This window comes from Miscanthus floridulus, chromosome 7 (assembly GCF_019320115.1).
Source record: "Miscanthus floridulus cultivar M001 chromosome 7, ASM1932011v1, whole genome shotgun sequence".
Taxonomy (NCBI): Eukaryota; Viridiplantae; Streptophyta; class Magnoliopsida; order Poales; family Poaceae; genus Miscanthus; species Miscanthus floridulus.
This window is the reverse complement of record NC_089586.1, coordinates 127,567,252-127,587,357: the sequence shown is the minus strand read 5'-3', so window position 1 is coordinate 127,587,357 and position 20,106 is coordinate 127,567,252. Positions and strand designations below refer to the sequence as shown.

At 39.7% G+C, this 20,106-nt stretch overlaps 1 pseudogene; it reads left to right on the top strand.

Annotated features, from left to right (window-relative positions):
- Window positions 1–7,089: 7,089 nt before the first annotated feature.
- Window positions 7,090–17,743, top strand: LOC136467908 (uncharacterized; annotated as a pseudogene).
- Window positions 17,744–20,106: the final 2,363 nt, after the last annotated feature.

Here is a 20,106-nt window from a genome sequence, read left to right as displayed (position 1 = left end):
CTAAGCATAGCTAAGCATGATAAACGTTTCTGGACTTAAATAGGATTCATGGTAGATATTTCTGGTCAAGGAAGGTATTATGCAGCAATTGTTTTCAAACAACTCCTATCACGTAATGCATCAATATTAATAACTTAAGTGACATTAATAAAATAGGGAGACTTATAATGCTCTGGGGCTTGTCTTTCACAAACATCGAAGGCTGGTGATCGGGGCACTCGGAAAGGTGATCGGCTTCAGGCTCTCCTTCTCTGGGAACCTCCAGGTGCTGAACTTCCTGATTCTCCTCCTACGGCTCAGCGTCGAGCTCCACTAGTGTGATCCTCTCGGTTGCACCTATTGCATGCATATGCATAAATAAGTACCATGAATGCATAAGATGGATCACTGAGGATGTGATAACGGAATGTACATGCTGCGACAATGATGTTAAGTAGCAAAATGATAACAATGCTAACTTCTTATTTGCCTAGTAGGTGCATATCTCTTCTCTAGTTATTTACAAATTTCACACAAAGCAATATCTAAGTTACACATGACAGTTACAAGTTTATATCATAACTGAAGTTATACTTATCCAAATGCTGTGATCTTAGACTTTCTGAAAAGCTTATAAAATTTTCTACAACTCTTATTTAATCACCAAAAGCTGAATCATAATCTATCCAAGACAAAAAAGGTAATCTATGCAGTGCTGTCAAGAAATTTCAGAGAACAAGCAATTCGGAAAACTAACTTTAAACAGATAGAACTCCTAAACCCTTTGGCCTATTGACCTGAAATTTTAACACAAGATAGATGAAGAAGTTACCTACAACTTTTTTATTAACCATTTCTACAGAAAACATCATTTTGACTATGCAACATAACAAGCAACAGAATATGTCCGAAAACATATTAAATCGAATTATAAAGCGACAATATTTCTACTACATGTAAGCATTCAAAATTTGACACCACCAAGTACACCAACAGTTCAGGGGCATCAAATACACTCTAGAAAACATAATGGCAAAGCCCAAACTATTTATTTAATTGCATTTATTAATTTATTTAGATAATTAAATTAAATAATAAATCTATACCAAATGTGCATAATAAATTCTCAGAAAATTACAGTGACCTCCAAGTACTACCACAAGACTACTGTAAAAGTTTCATGCCATTTACCAAGTAAAATATTCTTTACAAAAATGACAAGCTAGTAAGGTCGATTTTAGTGAAAATAATAAATCCTATAGAAAAGTGTCAAACAACAGATTATATATTTTTTCTAGCTAGAGCATGTCAACACAAGACCAACAAACTTGGAATCACAATTTTATCACTTTTCTAGCTCAAGATATCTATTTTACAAGTTTACTAACATTCAAAAAGCATTTATTTAAATACATTTTAATTACCAAGAAAAATACAATAAATTGTATATTTCATATTTTTATAAAAAAAACTACACTTCATTAGGAACACAACAAAATTTGACTCAACAAAATTGGACCTCAATAACTCCACTTATGATTTTCCAAAGTTGCATGCAAAAACTAAAATAAATGAACTATCTTTTTCAATTGAGTCACTGTAGCGACGAAGCCACGATGCGCGACGTGGCTCGGCCGGACTTCGCCGGCGGCGAGCTTTTCCGGTGACATCGCCGGTACCAAGACGATCAACAAGACATTGCGAACACAATGAGCTAGCTAATTGGACCGATTGATGGAGCTAAGCACGATAGCGGCGTTCATGGCGGGGCGACGGCGTGGCTCGACGGCGAGACGCCGGAGCTGGCCATGGAAGCTTAATCGATGGTTACACCTAGACTCTACATGCTACGGTGAGACTAGCGAACACACAAGCAAGGCACATGGTGGTCGGAGGCGGTGTGGCCACAGTGACGGAGCTCGGCGGCGGACACCGGCGAAGTCCGTGTGTGGCGCTGCGGCCTTACCAAGCGCGGCGAGGGAGCAAGGCGGTTGCGGTGGTGCGGTAGGGGTACAGTGAAGCTGCTACGGGGCGATTTCACGACGCGGGCGATCTTGGTGCCGTCAATGGCGCCAGTGGCACTGCGGTGCTGCTGCTGTGCTTGCTGCGGGTGAGCTCAAAGGCGAAAGAGGAAGCAGGCAGTGGAACTGAGGGCGCGGAGAGGTCACGGGCGAGCGCGGGCTTGAGTGGGAGAGCTGCGGCCCGGCGTGGCCTGGCAGGTCAAGACGTCGGTGACGGGTGGCTTCCACGTGGCGTCCAAGCGCTGGCGTCGGTCGGCCACTGAAGACGCCATTTAGTTCGATCAGCAGAGCTCTGGTACCGGTCTGACAGCGCGAGTTCACAGCGCTAAAACTCCTACACCATGAAGCATTAACGCAAACCATCTAAATAAAAGTTGTAGACCTATATACCATCTACAATTTCCATTAAAGGATCAAGTTCCAATTCGCAACCAATACCGAGTAAAATCAGCCCAAAGTTGAGCCAGCGAAACTGTAAACCGAATACGACTTCGAAAATTTCCTTTGGAAATTGAGTTTTTCAGATTTTTGTGAGCTCAAAATGACTAAGCTAAGCACTGAATTAGCTCAAGACCCAAACATAAAAGTTGTTGCCCTACTCAAATACTACAACTTTGCTTAAAGGTTCACTGCCATGCAAAGACTCTATCACATAGTTCAAACTAGGTCAAACATGGCACTTTAAAATAATGTCATACACCATATCCATGACTTAGAGACTAAACTAGACTTAGTCATGAATACCAAAGTGATTCCTTATGCTATTTTAAACATGTTTAAAGCATTCACAAGGTCACACACACATTTCATACATTAGTTGCATGTAAACCCTTACTTAAGTATGGTAATTAAGTAATATCATATGCAGTATGAGCCAACAAAGATGGAATACATGATATGCCTATGATCATGAATGTTCAATGATGATTGTGATCATGCAATGTCAAGGTTAAGTGCATGCTTAACACCAAGGGTGTTACACATCTTATGTCCCAATATCATCCACCAAAAACCCTTGTGGGAAAAACTGGATGATATGACATAACATTGTGTTGATACTGCCTCATTAAAAACTTTATATGAGAAACCCTAAGGAAAGCCTCATACAAAGAAAAGAGTGCAATATGATGTTTGTAACAAGTTATTAATCAGAGAGACTCCCCTGATACTAGCAAACCTCGAAGTAAATTCATACCAACGCACTCAACACGTAAGAAATGTGGAGTATGGTAGATTCTGTGAATATCTCCACAAGATTATCACAAGACTTAGTTTGTAAATGTTCATATGCCCATATCACCTATGGAACAGAACAATCTTAGTGCAAAATATTGCATTAAGTATAACTTGTCTCCATTTACACAACACAAGTTGCATTACCTTTATAGATAATAACCATTGATTCATAGAATCAACACCACGTAACTTCAGTATGTCATATATCATTCTATCAAGCTATACACATTAATGTGAAGCCTTATACAATACAATGTTAGAATAATTAATGGAATTGACCATTAAATGTCTATTTAAAGACTATAATAAAATGTTTTTTCCATATTCATGTATTTCAATGATCTGGAATTTGGGGATCTTATAGATAACTAGAATCATTATATCCACATAATCGGATCATGGATTACACCAAGACCACATGTGCTATTTGAGATATCAAAAGATATTCTTAACTTCAATCCACCAACATTTGGTAGGTGTAGCGCTGCTACTAGATAGCAAATCATTGCAAAAATAATATCTGGTCGAAAACTTTTGCAAGATTTATTAGCGCATAAATAGCACAGAGATAATGGACCGCATGTCCCAATATCTCATCTCAATCACTATGGCATAAAGCAATATTCCTCTATCATGAGGTAGAACAACCATATGATACCTTCATATTGAATCACTCAATATGATGTGGATATAGATAGTTTTTGTACAAAATCCTGAGAGAAGATGCTTGGATCATAAACACAAAATGAAATTTTGGTCTAGTACATATCTTCCATCCCAAACTCTGTTTTAGATTACAATGTGTTATTAACATGTGTTCATCACTAATGATGTCAAGATTATTGACTATCATATAACACTATGAAATCCAATCAAGGACTTCAAAATGAACACCACGTGTAATCAATCTTGTATCCCTTCAGTTTAGGGAATACACACAAAGTCGATTGTACTAAATTTGACTTAATTGCTTTAAGCCATATTTTGACTTAAGCAATACACAATATGTGTTGCGATTTCATATATGAGGGTTGGGTATGTGAACTCCTTCCTGGAAGCTTCACAAATACACCAAATCAAGTGATCATATAAATATATGCAATCACCACAACTATCAACTGCAATGATAATTGCTTTTGTACTGCTAATCAAAAGATAGTATCGGAAATTTATAACACTTACTATAGAGAATAATTTGCATTAAAAATCAATGCCTGGGCTTTGCGTAAACCCCTTGTGCTACTAGTCTTGCTTTGATCTCACCACCATATTGTTCTCAATCCATTCTAGGACAAAAATACTTATGTACCCACAATAAAGGTACCATGAGGTGTTGGCATCATAACCCAAAACACCTCTTTTCTAGTGAGCAAGACTATCTCTGCATGTATTATATCACTCAACAAGTTTTAGTAAGAGTGAACAAATCACTCTGCCATGGTCTTATAGACTGGATAACTTGGAATATTGTGTACAATTTATTCAGAGAAGTACATGTCGACACATGTAGCCTTTCTATCATATAATTCTCCGGTCTATCAAAACTTAAAGTACCCTGAATGACTCATCGTGACTTCCCAAAACGAGAGTCAGGGCTTTCTGATATCCCAGCATCAGTATTTAGGTGCACCTCTGAGCTAGGTTTGTGGATGACATCCATCCACTAGGTAATAATAATTAATATTTACCCAAAAGGTTTCGCCAACCATAGGTTGACCTGCATTTACTATCTTAGAAGGAAAAACTTCTATTGCTAGCATGAATAATCCTGCTTTATGGCCATACTTCTCCCCTTCTTATTTATAATTGAGAGTTGAGTGGTTTCACTTGGCACCACTACTCTTTCAGGCATATACTTGCAATAGATTAATAGGTTTAAAAACATCTTAGTAACCAGTAAATGCATTTGGTAGTTTATTTGCAATATTATGCAAATCAATAATTCTTTGAACTCAAAATTTAGTTCATTTAGTACATGATCCTGAGCTTGAAATGTCTTATGCATTCCAAATAATTTCCTGGCATTATTTATGGTGCTTCAAATCTCTCCCTAATGCCTAGAAATGCTTGTTATCAAACTACAACTAGCGTATGAGGCCGTAAATAGATCCTCCATCAGAGGTCTAGAAACTTAATAATTGACGAAGATTGAAATCTCACATTGATCCCTAGTTTCCTGTGCGTGCCCATAAATTTACGCTGCGGTGGTGAGATTGGTATGTATACAACGTAACCCAATCTTACGCAAATAGAAAATCTTCATGGATTCCCATGTACTAAATACATATAGGGGATATGCAGTTAATCTCAAATTAGGAGTGTGTAAATCTACCTGACCCCAACACGAAGTTGGCAAATAGCAATTCACTAACAATGATCCTGCTATGATCTTGATGTCTTTCTTATAGATTCCATTTATCCTTTTGGATATGTAACTAAACTTTTGTTATACCAAACAATCATCATTGTAGGCACAAAAATTCAGTAGTGTTCAGGATAATGATCTCACAACATGAACCATTATTTACCAACTCCATGGCCGAGTCTGGATACTTCACACACTCTAAATCATCTTATAGATGTATCTTCACAACCATGAAATGCCTGAACTGTCCATACAATCTTTGTATCGGACCCACACATATTCTCTTGAATATGATCAAGGAATCTAAGATACTTAATCTAATTTTAAGATAAGAGGGTTTTAAAATCTATTTCCTTGTGGCACTTATCGTATCCACACTTTAGGAAAATCTTACCAAAAGAATTGCCAATAATTTTTCACATCTCGTAAATTAGTATATAAAATTATCATAAATGGAGGTGGCTACATAATAACTTATTTTGTAGCTAGCTACTGAATATACTCTCCCTATATATACACACACATACGTGGACAGTTAAAAGTGTGTAAGAGAGATAGGGGTAAAAAGACGGCAACGTATCAGGTGCAAACCAACTAACATGTGCAAACTACCAATCAGGACCACTAGATGCTGGGGTGAGAGGTGGGATTTTTTTTACGCTTAAGCCCCCCACCCGCCGTCCTTTTTTTTGCGCTTAAGCCCCCTCACCCCATCTATTGGATCAACATCCAGTGATCCTGATGGGTAGTTTCCAAATTTGCACAAGTTGATTGGTTTGCATATGATATGTTGCCTAAAAAGACACCCCTTGGGATTATTCCCTAATTGATCATAAGAATTCTCAACATAAAGAACCAAGTAATATAGATGAGAATTGCTCTGGTACACCTATTTTAAAAATTTGCACGCATCACAAAAGCAAATCGCTATTTATTTGCCATTTTTTTAGGGAACTATTTATTTGCCATTTGTTAATTAAGTATTTGGCTGGACCTTTGTTTGGGCCACGATCTACCCACGTCCAGCCCATACACAGCAAATTCACAATTGACATGGCCACGCTCGACGAGAGTCTCTGCATGGCAGCAGCCGCTCCAAGCCCTCGTCCTGTTGGATCACGGCACGGCATGCATATCTCCACTACTGGCTCTTGGTCATCGAGGAATCATATGCCATTGTGACAGCTGCGTGGTGGACATTTATTTCTCAACATAGATTCAGATTTCAGAATATTACGAACAGGCCAGCAGCGTTCAGGATTTGGACGCGGCCGCCGGCGTGTGCACGATGCGAAATTTCGAAGTTAACCGGCGAGACGGCGGACACCGGACTGGACACACAGGACATGGACGCAGCTACTGGCGTGGGCATGATGTAGAATTAGCTGGAGGTTGCGGAAAGCAAGTGCAAGTGGCCACCGCCAGCCGGTTAAGAGGTGGCCGAGGCCTCGGCTAGTCTTTCCAGTGCCGCCGCTGTTCACGAAGAACTTCTGGAGCGAGAAAGAATCGAGAGGAAGATGAACTTGTGATTGACTAGATGGCCGAGTATGGGCTGTGCCGGCTCGGGTCTTGACGGATGCAGATGGAGCACGGGTGAAAAAGTTAAATCTCTACAACTAAAAAATCCATAACAGAATCGTTGATCCCCCGTAAACACACCCGCCCGGCGTGCGATACTCGCTCGCTTTCCCCGGCACGCGCGTGATTTCCTCCCTGCTCTCTTCCCCGGCGCTCACAATCTCCTCCTGAAATCACGCAGATCTTGTCCATCCACCGATCCAATCATATACAAAGGATCCACGGAGAGCTCGACCTCGCCGTGCGCGCCCGCTCTGTTGTCCTTGCCCCGCCCCGAGCCTCCAATCCACGGCCGACGGATCGCCGAGAAGGAGAAGGACCGCCGAGGTTCGCGCCCACGCCATCGTCCTCCCTCACCTTTCTCTCAACTCGGCGCGGAACGGCGCTGCTCCGACCCGTCCTGGCCTCCTTGGGACCTCGCGCCGCCGCCGCATCTGGGCCCCTCGGTACTGCCGCGGACGTGAGGAGAGACGACGCGCCGACGCCGCCTCCCTCGCCTGCTCCATCGCCGAGACCGCCCACAGTGCCGCCCTTCGCTCCCCTCCTCTTCTTCTCCCCGTCGGGCTCATGGTGGAGCAGAGCCCTCGATGGCACTTGTGCAGTGGATGAGGTCCTGAACACAAGGTTCCCCTTCCTCTCTCCACGCGGCAGAGGAGGACGCGGATTGCGCCCCTGCCCCCTCTGGCCGCACGAAGTTGCCGGAGCCACCACCATCGCCAAGCTTCCGCCCAGATCTTCGCTGCGGTAGCACAAAGCCCGTCCCCTGGTTGGCATCGTCGTTCCATCACCGGAGAACCACGAGCCTCAAGGTAAGGCCAGCTAATTTGGTGTTTTGAGATTGACCACTAATCTCCAGTAGAATCTGTACTTAAAAGCTACAATCTATTCACCGCAATGTTCTTCATGCTCTTGCAGCCGACGTGGTACAGGATTGTGGTTCATCTGTGTGACTGTGCGTCTGCATGTAATAAAAGGTTTGTGCTTTTGTTCCCCCTTTAGTTCGATCACATAGGCAATCAAATCATGTCCACGCTGATAGGTGAATGTAGATCAATGGATGAACTGTTTGTGTCACATGCTATTTATTTGCTAGGATCAGATCTGTCATCCTAAGTGTGCTTAAACCCCAAATAGCTGCTTACTGGTGTTTCCCACAGACTATTAAAATCGAGTAAAGAAATAAAACATGATTTTACTAATTTACTCAAACCTTCAGGTGACATGCTGCAGCAGTTTCTGATAACATTTTTTGATAAGCTGGATAGAGGGAATTTCTGGGATGACGACTTTGATTAAAAAGTTCAGCCAGTCTAGCAAAATATATGAGGTGATTGCCCGTACAGATTGTGTCTCTTACATTAGTTCCATCAATCATTTGTGGTACACAGTATAGTTTAAGGCAACAACAAATCCCACAATGGCATTTGGTTCTCTTACATTACTTCCGTCAATCATTTGTGTTACAATCATTCTGCTATTTGGACTGAAATCTAGAGCTATGAATGTTTAGCAGACAATCTTCGAAAAAAGTTTTGAAGTCTAGTTCTGAATTTGCATGTGTTCTACTTAGGCAATTGTTCTACTGGAACTAAACTCAGGTTAGTTCTGGCAGTGGCTATCACTTCTTAAGGTCTACTTTAGTTTTGAAACCAATTTTATTTTTTCATAACAGGGGGGGGTTCGCTACTTGCAAAGAATTTATATGGCAAGAGTTTGATTTCCAACTGTACAGTTTCTTATTTAACAAACTCTGACATTGGAAACTGATGGCTGATTGAATCTCAGGACCATAGGAATTGGAAAAACATTCATGTCTAACTCTGATTAGTTTCACTTTAGAAGTGTGAGGAAGTTACCTTAAGCTTCCTTGAAAAACAAAAACATTTTAAGAATTTACCATGTTCTGAACATTTTTGTTAGTCCAGCAATCTCATCCTCGGATGGGTTTTCTTTAATGATCTAGAGAGAACAAACAAATTAGTGCTGCACATGTAGGACATCAACAACCATTCTTCATGAACCCTTTGTTTCTGTAATTTTGTTTTGAATGAAACTGTTGAACTTGCCTAAGTACAATCACCTGAATTTGCAATTTGATATTTTGGAGCCATTTGGTGCATAAGTAGAATTTCTATAGCATACAGTCTTCTTGCTCAGGTTTGAATTTTGAGTTGTAAGCAAATGTGAAATACATAGTTGAAGTGAACTCACTGACTACTAATTACTCAAATACAGTGAATTAGAATGCTTGTGACATTCTCTAATCATGTCTGCTTTTTTTTTCTTGGAGTTCTACACATACAAGCAACACTTGAGTAATTATTAGTGTGTTACCGGACTGATAAGTTTCATGCACAAGTGCCGGCTGGCATGCAGCACCGGCCATTAGATCACTCATATAAATGCTGTCACATATCTCTTCTCTAAGCCCTCGAGAACTGTTTTATGGATTTTTTATTGTATCGTTAAGGCTATATAAATAAATGCTTCCACTATGGTCGTATGGTCTAATTCTAATAAACCTGACCATGGGGCAGGACTCCTGCTGCAGTTCCTAATGCATAATGTGGATACCTCTCTCTTGCTAGATCTTGAGATGTTATTTTGTTTTTCTTTTATTTACATGCTACACGAATTTGATGGCGACTACAGAGTTTCTCTCAAATTTTTTAACTACTGAAAGCCTCGGTTGCTTGAACTTGCTCCAATTTCGTTTTATGAATTACCCTGTTTACTTCTGTAATGTTGGATTGGGTGACATGGCTTATCTTCATGCGAATAACTTGATACAGCTTAGAAATCTCAGATTGACCAATACAAAACAATCAAGATTACATAATGGTATTTTGGCTTTATATATTCCATTAGTCTTGTACCAAACTTAAAATAACTATGAACTCCATTTCTGAATGGAACCAATACTATGTTTGTAACTTGAATTATTTTCGCACCTCGATTTTTTTTGTTTTTCTAATGGCACCTAATATTATTTGCAGGTGAAATTATTTTATTTGAATTCATTAAAAAAAAGGGGCGTACCCAGTGCAGAGAGCTCCCGCTCTGTGCGGGGTTTGGGGAAGGGTGTCAGTGGCAAGCCTTACCCTCGCCTGTGCAATGCGAGGAGACCGCGACTCGAACCCGGGACCTTCCGGTCACAGGCGGTAAGACTCTACCGCTTGCACCAGGCCCGCCCTTCTTTATTTGAATTCATTACTTCATATAATTTTCATAGGTCATTTTAATGGAACCTTTGTAGGTGATTTACGGTATGGCCTACAAATCTGTGTTCGTCAGGTAATATTTACTTCAGTATACAGAGACACAAACAAAACGAAATATAAAGAAGGAAAAGGATCTCAATTCAGTATAGATTTAGGACCACGTGTATGCAGTTGCAGGCACATAGTTCACCTCACAGAGCACCTTAGGAAAATAATAATCACATATAATCAGTTGATGCTGTGAATGAGGTAAATATGCAGAAGATGGTAAGTAAAGACAAGCATTCAAATTGTAAACCCGGTAAGTTCAGTCATTGCAAATAAGAAGAAAGAACCTTTTTGGTGCCATACTGGATCACAGATTTCTTTAAATATGATACTATAAGTCTATAACAGGGGACAATAATTTATTAAATGGCAGTCTTTAGTAGGAAAAAAATGAAAAGGGCACAAAATGCTAACATGGTTGTTGTCAAATTTTTTAGCCTGCAAATCAGTGAGTACTCAAGTTCCAAGATAATGAGTTACTACATAGTACTTGCTTGTGCCACTACTGCAACTATAGGCCATTATTAGGCATTTGGATATCTTCAGTGGTATCTCTATCAGTACTGCCAACATCTTCCTTTCTTTTTTTGTTATATCTCAGGGACCAACCTTGTTTGGAGGATACACCGTCTGAATCCATGCACCAATCGTCGAGTGTTGGCATGCAACGATCATAAGAAGCAGAAACTAAAGCACGGTCTGCCCACAGCCAAGTAGTCAGGTATATGAAATAATGGTCATCCCCTGAATATTTTCAGGATTATAATTTTGTTGTTTAGTGATCATATCTGCTTGCAGAATTTCACTTCTACTTACAATTACAAATTTCTTGAAATAACAAAAGATATACTTGACTTTTTTCAACTCTGGATCATCTTGAGTGGTAGAACATTTTTCTGTTTCATAAGGTAAGACCAAAAGAGAAGCTGCTCTCTGTGTGATCGAAATATATCAACTTAAGTAATCTGTATAGTTTTCTGCTTTTCGGAGTATAGAATGACCGAAAGATTAACACTGATATAATGGTTTGATACCTATGCAGATCACTCTTCAAAAATACAGGTCTCTGTCAAGCTTGTGCAGGTGCATATTTTTTTGCAAGCTATTTCTGTAAGTGCTGGACGAGAGGGTCTATTCTATTAGTTGTTGGTTCATTACTATTCATTGTCGGACAATATATTGCATTGCCCTTGTTGCTCTGAATTTCACAGACAAAATGGAATTCATGTATAGTTGTTTGCATCCCAAGGTCTATCATGAAAAAATTAGCTTCTATTCATGAATCTCTGAAAGAAACATGTGTTCCAGTGCAGCTTGTTCATGTTTTTTTTTGACTGAAAGCTTGTTCATGATTTTTGGCACATGTTTTTTCATACGACTTAGTTTATACAACTGGAGGACCTCCTGATTTCATAGTAGTGCTGCTAATTATTTGTTACCACTGGAACCTCATCAGATTGTTTAGAACTGTACTAACTGAAACCTATGACTTACGGAAATCATACCAATGTGCAATTTTTATAACCACTGTTTCAAAAGAACACAGATTGATCTATTCTTGGTTATGGTGAGATCTTTAGGTAATGGTGAAATGAAATATGGCCTGGCCTTTTGATATATATATATATATATATATATATACACACACATGGAGCAATGGATTAATCGAGTGATGTTATTTCTCACAAAAATGTACCATATGCTCTGTGTGCAGAGTGTGCATACTGGTCCTTACAACATAATATGTGGCATGCTCTTTGCAGTAGTTCTTTTCCTCGACTAAATATGCATGGTGACTTATGGATCAGTTATAAATACATGGAAACTTATTTTATATTGTCATGCCATCTAAGTATTCAGTTTAAACTTTCAACGATATTAATGCTAGCTGCAGTTTCAATCCATGTTCCGCAATTTCTAGAGAACAATCCATGGGTAAGAACTGAAACTCTACTAGCAACCAGCCTTGACTGAAAAAGGATGCAGCAGCACCTTTGCCATATAATTTTTTTGATTTTGTTGTGCTACTTTTACTATCTGTTTAATTTCTTTTTCTACCTGTTTAATCAATGTCTCCATTCACTGCTCACTGGTCCTAAATCTCAATTCAGGATCTGAATTCAGTATAGATTTAGGACCACGTGCTCTACTAATGCTTGACTGGGGCAAACAATTATAAAATTGATGAACATGAAAGCTGGTGTTCCACTGTATGCAGTTGCAGGCACATAGTTGCACTTGCAAGCACATAGTTCCTTCAGCTTCAGTAATAGTTTCTGGATGTAAAAGAGAAAGTGGAACAACTTTAGAGACCACATATGAAACTTACTCTGATGTCTTATTAACAGTCCATTTGGCGAAATTAATTTTGTTAATTAGATTGATCACAGTTGGTTTTGTGGATGAATATACAGCCAGCTTAGGCAAAAATCAACATAACTGAGCCGTGATGGGCTACCTTCTCAGAAAGCTTTTTGTTGATTATTAGTAGACCGATGAATTATCTCATTGCAATGGAGCGTGTGATTAGTTAACTCTTCTTTCTGATATTTCCTTAGGTTGCTGAGAATTCCCATCATTGAGTGAAGGTCCCTGGAAGATTGTGAGCCTTCATTGGTTCTCAGGTAATTATGTACACACTTTCCAGATATGGTGTTTAGCAATGTATTTTTTTACTTGATTCACCTTGGCAAACTAATATACATCCCCATACAGTATGAAGTTGTCTACCTAAGAATTTCAGTATTGGAGCTGGTAGAAATTTCACAACTACCTCACTTAACCAATTTGAGTTTGTGAGCTCACTGAACCAATTTCATTTCTGGAGTTTGTAACTCACTAATGAGTTTCTACTGCACTTGGTCTGGTGCAGCATGAATAAAATTCAGAAAAATTATAGTGCACTTGGTCTACTGCCACCTCTTTGCTTCTTGCAGCAAACTGCCATGCTGTACAAACTAGATCTCTTTCAGAACTGCAACATGACATATGCCTTCACCTGGTTGTGTAGTTACTACTGCATTTCGCCTGGTGCAGCATGAATAAAATTCAGAAAAAAATATTGTATTGCACTTAGTCTACTGCCACCTCTTTGCTTCTTCGGTCGTATCCTAAAAAGTATGTAAGGGTATCGTCATCGCCTCTCCGTATCGCTCCGCTCGTTCCTCGGTCAAATTCCGTATCCTAAAAGAAAACCCATATATCACGCTGCCTCTCCTTCCCCTTCCTTTACTTGTCCTTCATAGAGCATACCACTCCTTCCCCTTCTTCCTTTACCTGTCCTTCATCACCTTCCTCCGTAGATACGAGATCCACCGAAGCGACGCTTCGTAAACGTCGGCACTGGCTGCTTCATTCATAAGGACCTACCGCTGCTCCGCGCAGAGCGATGCGCGGCTCGTCGTCAACGTCGAAACCGGCCGCTTCATCCGTAAGGACCTACCGCTGCTCCGCAGGTACTTCCACGGTGGCCATATGAAATTTTGATTGCTTCATTGTTTCTTGCTTGTCCTGTTTAAAACGTATTCAGAGTTGCATACTTGTTACAGCCGGTCTCTTGATTGGAGGCTTGGAGCCATTGCATTTGAGTATTTGACCACAGAAAACATGATTTGCAAGTACTCAAACTACCGAATTTTAGATTATGTAATGTAATGGTAAGCATATGCAATGGTTGTGCCTCAGAAGTCAGAACTTGCAACCATCTGTGAATTCTTTGCTAAGCTGTTGAGAGGCTCCATCGCTGGGCAAGACATATATGGGTGGTGGCGGCGTGCGTTGGTCGAGTCCGTGTCGACGACGATGGGCAAGCCCTGTAGGAACACAGCGCCGCGATGCATAAGGCCTGCATAGGCAAGCCCCAGCCTGCGTCGTCGTCCATCCGCGGACAGTGTAGAGTTCGTAAAAAAAACTACACCACCTCGCTTTGGCTTTGCTGCGGAGTCCGCGTTGAATGATACAGGTGATACAAATAGTATGGAAAAAAAGAGAGAAACTAATTTTATTAGCTTTGTATAAACTAATCTATACGACATAGGTCATAAAGATCATGAGACGGGCTTTATATTTAAAAAAATAGATTTGTAAATTTCTATCGTCTAAGCTATAAGCACATGCATCGTTATAGGTGTAGATAAAATTTACAGGATCCGTGCAACGCACTGACATTATTTGTAAAAATATATTGTTCTCACTCTTGTCTACTGTTCATCGTCCGGCAATTGTAACCAGGATTGGTTTGATAGTTGATTTTTATATTGATAGTTGATTTTCATATTCAAATCATTTATTGTATGATGGGTTATTACTAATTACAAGTCTAGGTATCTCCAAATTTTAGATAAACAACATAGGAACAGAGATTGCAAGGTTCAGAAGAGTAGAGAAGGTCTCGATGGATAGTTCAGATGCAAAGGTTTCGAAGGAAAATGGAGGCCCCTTAGAAGATATTGTACAAACAGAAAATTCCAGTGAGCCTATGGATGATTCTAGATGGTTGCAAGAAAGCATGAGTACAGAAGTTACCCACGAAGCTCTACCAGTTGACCAGGGCTTTAGCACGGCCCATGATGAAAAGGCCCTAACAACTTCTGGGGTGGATCCGACTAAAGAAAAAGGACTTTCGGAAATCATAATCATACAAAATGAACCCAAAAAATCTATGTCTTCCCCGGTTGTCCCAGAAGGTATTGATATTTTCTCTTTGATGGATTAGCCTAGAAAAACTGCTAACTATTGTTGTATACTTTAATTTAATCCTCTTTCTTAGATTATGTTTGTACCGATAATAGAGCCATAATTGAATTTGTCAAAAAAATTCCATCTTCACCTGGGAATGAGGAGCTTGTGCTCATAGATGATGTTATGGTGTCGAGAAACCACATGGAATGTCTTTTTCAGCCATATGAATACTTGTCTGACGAGGTAACAGATGCAAGTCATAATACTCAATCAAACATTGCCAACTTCAATGCTCTTTCTCTCTAATGACGAAATGTATGCAGGTCATATATGCTTATATTAAATTGCTGAAGGCCCAGGAGGGTTTGAAAAAGAGGAAAGGAGGTACAATCTATCTTGAAACTGCGTGCTTAGTTGCAATCATGAAGCAGGATGGAGAAAAGGACGAGACCATTGAAGCCAATTACCCTAACCGTGGCACTTCACAGCGTCCTGGTTTCGTTCAAAGGGTGCTAGCTTACTTGAAGCATGATATGGTAGCAATTTTTTTAAACGATCTATTGGTCTTTCATTATTAATTTTTTATGCCCAATAAAATGTTTATTGTTTGATTTGATAGGTGTTCCTTCCAATAAATGTTACAAATACACATTGGTACCTTGCTGTTATAAACGCCGATAAACGTGAGGTTTAAGTGCTAGACTCTTTGGGCGAGATGTTCGGACGTGTTGACCTCAATAAAATTATGGGTATTTCCTAACACAGCTATTTGTACACATTTTATATTTTAGAAATGCTGATTGATTCGTTCTTCTATGAACAAATAGCGAGGTGGATTGCGGAAATAGATAGATTTCATATTGGAGGAGACAGACCCGAAAGAGCACAAATGGCTAGATGTTGAGGTTGATACCTGGCTGGTTAGGGAGATTTTCCACGATAAATTATTACAAACAGATGGGTACGTCAGAAATAATAGCATGTCATATAAGTTGAATTTTATGTGTCTTTTCCTTTTTGATCTAATGTGACCCTTAACCTCTACTAATGTTGCATGTGGTTTTTCATGCGGTTTATTCTTAATAAACTTTATGGAGTATTGGACTAGGAACGATTTGTCAGACGAGTTCAATGAGGTAAACTATGCGTCTTACCATAAGTTATGAGTGTGCACTAGCTGTGGGTTTTTAATTAATAATTAATTAGGTTCATACTATCGTGTAGGATGATATGAAAGAATTTAGATTAAAGCTTACGACGATCTTGCTATTGTCAGAGTTAAACAAATGAAAGGGTGCTCCATATCTTGATAGGAATGAAAATATTGGAAGCCCAAGCGACTGTGCCATAATAGAGAATCCAAAGATGGCTGATCAAGTGTCCACGAAAAAGAGAAAACATTATGAGGAGGCCGAATGCTTAGTGGTTCAAACGGGCACCCCTCAACATATACAAACTCAGAATAAATCCCCACAAGTCCATGCCAACCAAGACCCTGATGAGTTTTGGGCATTTGAGGCCATGAAAGACATGTCAATGAACAAGGAAGAGATGACTGAGTTACTATGGGATTATGTCATGGCAATTTAGGATGAAGCGACGTTGAAGTAAGCTACATGCTTATTTTAATTACTTTATTTACTAATAATAGTGTGCTATCTTATATGACGAAAACCATCATCTGTGTTTAATGCTTTTGCAGGAAGCCTTGGGTTCAAGGTTTTCATCCCTCCATGATTGCCCTAAGTGTCAAGGGTCTACAAGAGTTGTTAATGAACAATCGAGACATCTCTGACAACTGTTTCAACTTAGGTGTCCGTTTTCAGGCAGCTCGAGAGTACAATACAATGAAAAAATACAATAGTATTACGAAGCATCACATGGACCTGAGATTCTATGTAAGCACATTTTTAAAATTCTTATCGTGCTATATTATATTGTCTTATTTGTTGTTCTCCTAATTGTATAAAGTAAGCCAAGTTATACTAATTCTGACTCTCGATATCCTTCTCTTCCAGAAAATGTGTGCTTTAACAAAAATGCCAGAATACCGTAAAAAATACACTAAGAAAGAAATGACTGCTGTGATTGGTGTATGTGAGGATATGGAATACAGCTTAGCACAATGCAGATATGTAAGTCGCTTGCTCCTGCTTTTATTACTTGTTTCCTATATACTATTCTAAACGTTATCATGTTTGCAGTTTCTTTTGCCATGGCTGCACGTTCGAAAGTATATACTTTATATTTTCGATCGGAAGGAGAAGATGCTTATCATGATTGATCCTAGACCTATTAAAAATCAGTGAAAAAACACACCAGCGCTGATGTATGTCAGGTACACTCTTGGATTTATCTTGTAGTACACAGACGCAGTGAATGTACATATTTCTGGATGGAATGAGGATGTCTTTAAATGGAAATTCAGACGCGAAGGAAACATTGCAGATGACATAGATGGGTAACTAACGGAGAGTTACTATAGCTTGCAATAATAATACCTACGATTTAACTATTTCTATATATCGCTGATCGTGAATCTTGCCACAGACACTTAAGTGGATATTTTATTCTACAATATATATCTGCGTGGAATAGATCAAAAGCCACACATATTTATACGGTGAGTATAACACTTTGTTTTAAGTTTTTGTGGAAGATTTTTCAAGAGACGCAGTATTACCCATGCGACAGACACTAATATTGACATATACACTCGAGCCTATGTACATGATGGTATGGAGATGCGACGGAACTTATTCGTGGATTTATTGGCGCACGAAAGAAATGGATATCGGAGATTTCTTCCCGCCGATATAAAACATTATCTTAGGCGCATCACGGAAATGTCTATAAAGTAGAGTTTGTAAGCTTGTGACGCCGTGCTCTCCATGACTGTTAATTTCACAAACTTTGCTTTTTGGATTAACTGTAACTTTAACGTTGATATTTAAATTTTACAGTATTGTTATCTTATCGTGCGATCTGTGTATTTTTAGTACAAAATGTTAGCTATCCCGTAGCAATGCACGGGCATTTAACTAGTTAATTATTAATTACATAATATAATAATGACGCTTTAAGATTTGTGCAGTTTTTTTAAAAGAGGAGAGCATCAGAGCAGTCTTCCTCACTATAGCAGTTCATTCATATGGCAAAGTGTGTTGGGTGACCTGGAGTGTTTCAGAAAGAGTTACATTTGGTGAGTGGGCGATGGAGCACAAATCAATATCTGGAAGGACAATTGGCTACCGGCCGGTAGCCAAGACCTCAAAATCCAAACTCCGAGAGGGCGCAACCTGGTTAGTAACGTTGATGAGTTGATTAATCCGATAGATGTCAACTGGGATGTAGACTTGCTGAGATCTTTGTTTCTGCCCGTTGATGTCCAATGCATACTTAAAATCCCTCTATCTCAGGGAAGAGAGGATGTGGTGTAACACCCTAAAATTTGCATCTTTTGAAATAGAGTTAAAATAATTTAATTATGTATTTTGTGCTCATAAAAACATAGAGAAATAATAATTTTTTCATTAAGTTAAAAATCTATCATAAGGGGTAGCAAACTTGTTGGTGCATATGGTTTACCGTGATGAGTGTTTTTATCTAAAACTCAAAAAGGATTCAATTTGAAAAGGAATTTTGAAATGGCTTTGAAAAATGAGAAAAGAAAACGAAAAAAAACTCTCTCTCTCTCCCTCTCCCTCTCTTCTAGGCCTGCTAGCTTTTCCCTTCGGCCATAAGGCCCGGCTCGCCCTGCCTCTGCTGTTTCCCCACGAGGCCCAAGCCATAAGGTGCGTATCTGGTTTTGTTCTTAAAACCGAGTGCTACATGTGGTAGCATGGCATTATAACTGATCAGGTTTGTTCTCAGTACGATCTACCTATCACTGCCAGTGGACATCAAAGTTTGAAGGTGTAGCAGCAAATATGGTGGACAACAGGGTATGGAAGAGGCTGTGGAAAATGTGCATACTGGGGAAGATAAAAATTCAAGGTTGGAGAATCCTCAATGGCCTGATTCCTTGCAAAGGTATCCTATTTAATCGGCTTGTGTTGGACAGTGCAGAATGCACACGGTATGCCAGTCAAATAATGAGGACATTAAGCATATGATGTTTACTTGTGACCGAGCAAAAGCGGTTTGGTCTGCGTTGGGGGTATGGACTATGGAGACACATCGAAAGTCTGACAAATGGTGATTGCTTGGGTCAGCAGATGACTGAAGAAGCTATTAGGAGCGGAGGTACTGTTCCTCGTCTGAAAAACGTCGGGCTGGCTGGCTGAACTGGTACTGACGAGTGATACATTTGGTGGGAAAGGAGGAAAGTAACCCACGGACCTCATAGGGTGGCTTTGGCCATTGCTACTTTCGCAAATAATTACATGAGGTCGATGCAAAAAGGTTCAAGGGAACGCCGAGGATAGAAGAAACCACCAGCGGGAAACTCATGATAAACATAGATGCTGCGTTTGAGTCAGACAATGGAAGCACAGATGTGGTCATCAGGGACTCAGGAGGAGGTTTCAAAGAGGCGGCAAATAAACCTCTCCCTTAAGTGCTTGATGCTCAAATGGCTGGAACGTATGCGTTGACGGAAGGACTGATGTTGGCGCAACATTTGGGCTGCAGCAGGTTTATGCATGGTACAATCTGATTGCTTAGAGGTGGTAGAAACAATAAAGGATGGGTGATTTTTGGCAACAGCATGAGCTCCTATCTTTGATGAATGCTATGAATTATGGAAGGATTTCGCAGAAGTCTCCATTGAGCACTGTAATAGAGAAGCCAACAACGCTGCTCATGAATTAACTCGGCAAGCTAAAGAGACTTGTATTTGGGTCGATGAACCCCCTAACTATATCTTTTATCTTTTAGCAAACGATGTAACATTTTTCTCAGATGAATATAGTTCGCCGAGAAGGCTTTGTGAAAAGAAGAAGAAGAAATGGTACATCCAGCAGTAGACACCGGTATC